Source organism: Alligator sinensis, unplaced genomic scaffold (genome assembly GCF_000455745.1).
Source record: "Alligator sinensis unplaced genomic scaffold, ASM45574v1 scaffold821_1, whole genome shotgun sequence".
Classification (NCBI taxonomy): domain Eukaryota; kingdom Metazoa; phylum Chordata; order Crocodylia; family Alligatoridae; genus Alligator; species Alligator sinensis.
Window position 1 is genome coordinate 198,499 of NW_005843270.1, and position 2,465 is coordinate 200,963.

Here is a 2,465-nt window from a genome sequence, read left to right on the forward strand (position 1 = left end):
CCTGTGCTCCTCCGGTAGCGAGGCTGGGGTGTCTCTTCGGGGCTGGAGTTGGGGGGCGGGGAGAGGAAGGGGGTTTCTTTGCAACTTTTCTTTCCTTGCATCAGGGGTTTCCTGCCGGGAGCCGCCGGGAGCAGGAGAGCGCTGCATGTCCCCGCTGTCCCCCCCCAGCCCGCTGCCCTTGGAGATGCCACCCCAAAGTGCTGTCAGGACCGACCCCACATCTGGTCTCCCCCATCCTACCCCCACCGGAGCCGGCAGAGGCCGGGGCTGTATGGCGCTGTATGGGCCTCCTGCTGCTGCAGGTGCCCCCTGCTCCCTGATGCCCCCTTGCCAGGTGCTCCCGGATCAGTCCTGCCTTGTGACAACGCAGCACCACCCCCCCCTTGTCCCCATCCCCCTGCACAGAGGTGCCCCCCCCCTGGTCCCCTCCCGGGTCCAGGGCAGGGGCCTTGTCCGCTCCAGCTGGGCCCTGGCACCGTGCCCCCGACCCACATGCTGCTCCCCACCCCAATGCAACCCAGAGGGGCTTGAAGTCTCCCCTCCTGCTCAGAAGCAGGTGAGACCCCACGGGGCACCCCCAGCCCCCTGCCCAGAGCAGCTGCCTCCCCCGTGCCCGCCGCGTCCTGGGCTTGTTTTCAGTTGCCTGCGGGTTTATTCAGACAACTCAGGCAGCTAAAGCAAGTCTGGGACGGGTGAGGAGACCCAGCCTGCTGGGAGGCAGGTGATATGGGGGTCCATCACCCCCTGTAACCCTTCTCTGCGTCTCTTGGGGAGGAGGAGAGGGGATCTGCTGCCCAACCCCACCACGCTGCCCACCCTCTCTCTGCTTGTACCATGTCTGTCAAGACCCCTGAGCCTGGGGTCTGTTGCATGCAACGAAGACAGCAGGGAAGGGTATCGCCTCGTGGGCACCACTGCAAGCCTCCAGGTAGGGCTGGAGCTGGCACCTGGGCAGGAGCAGGCCAATTCTGCAATGATATCAGCTCCTGGTCAACAACAGAGACCAGGAGGGAGCTCGAGCTGTGCAGAAACTGGCCCCTTTCCGGACTTCATCCCCATTTCCTTTAATAAAGGCTCCTTGTTGTAGGGCAGACTGTGAGTCCGTGGGGGCAGGGAGGGCAAACGGGGTGCTGGCTCCAGGTAGGGGTGCCAGCTGGCTCAGGATGAGGACTGGGGATAGATGCTGCTGCCTCTGGGGAGCTGGTTGGAGCGGCTGGAGTCAGGGCAGTGCCAAGGAGTCAGCCCCTTGTCTCCCTTCCCAGCCCAAGGGGGAGGCTGGAGCCAGGGATGCTCCCTGCTGTGCCCCGCTGCCAGGGGCTGCCCCAGCTGGCCCAAGGGGCGGAAAGCTCTGCCCTGGGCTAAGAGCAGCCCTTCACACCTGGCTTTGCACAAGGGGCCCCAGGGTGTCTGTGCATGTGTGTGTAAATGTACATTCATGTGTGTGTATGTGACCACACAGGTAAGTGCATGAGTGTGAGAATGTGCATGTGTGCGCATGTGACCACGCAGGTGAGTGCATGTGTGCAGGAATGTGCATGGAGGTGTACGTGTGCAAGTATGCATGTGTGTAGGTGCACAAATGTGCAGGTAGGCGAATGCCAGTGTTCAGGTGCGTGCATGTGGGTGCGTGTGTATGTGTGTGTGTGAATGTGAATGCAGGTCTGTTTGTGTGAATGTGTATGTAAGCGCATGCCTGTGTGCGAATGAACATGCGTGTGCAAATGTGCAGGTATGCACGTGCACGTGAATGTGCATGTGTGTGCCTGCGTGTGGAGCGCAGCCCGCACTCTGCCCTGAGCCGGGGGAGCCGGGCTGCCCCACGGTCCACGTGCCCCCGCTCCCGGAGCCACAACGGCGAGGACGCGGTGGTCCCTGAGTCACTATCGACCTCTCCAGGCCGCGGGGCAGGTGCGTGGCAGCCCGGAGCCCCCACCCCTGGGAGCAGGAGGGGTCCGTCGTGGGCATCCCCAGCCCCTGGCTCCAGCAGCTGCCCCCCAGCCCAGCACCCCCAGCCCCTCCTGGAGCAGGCAGCCCAAGCGGGCCATGCCCGTGTCCCGGGGTCCAGCAGGCCGACCCCAGCCGGGGCAAGGGAAGAGCAGACCCGGGACTGCCCCCACCCCCGCATCCAGGCCGGTCTCCAGGCCGCCGGGCAAGGGGCTGGCAGCTGTTTGCAAAGAGTTAAGGAGGCGGAAAGGCGGATGCGCTCCATAGAAACCCGCGGCCTGCCAGGCAGATCGGGCGATAGCTGGCGGGGCTGGGAGGGGGGGGCTCGGCCTGCAGAGGAAATTGCACCCGTCGGGCCCCGCAACCCTGCCCAGTTGCTTGGAAACTGCCCCCCTCCCCCTGGAGCTGCACCCCCCTCCGCCTCCCCCTGATAAAGTGCAATAATAATAATAATAATAGGGGCAGGAATAATAAAGCATGAAGCCGGCGGGCAGCGCCCACCGCTGCCATGAGACACGGCG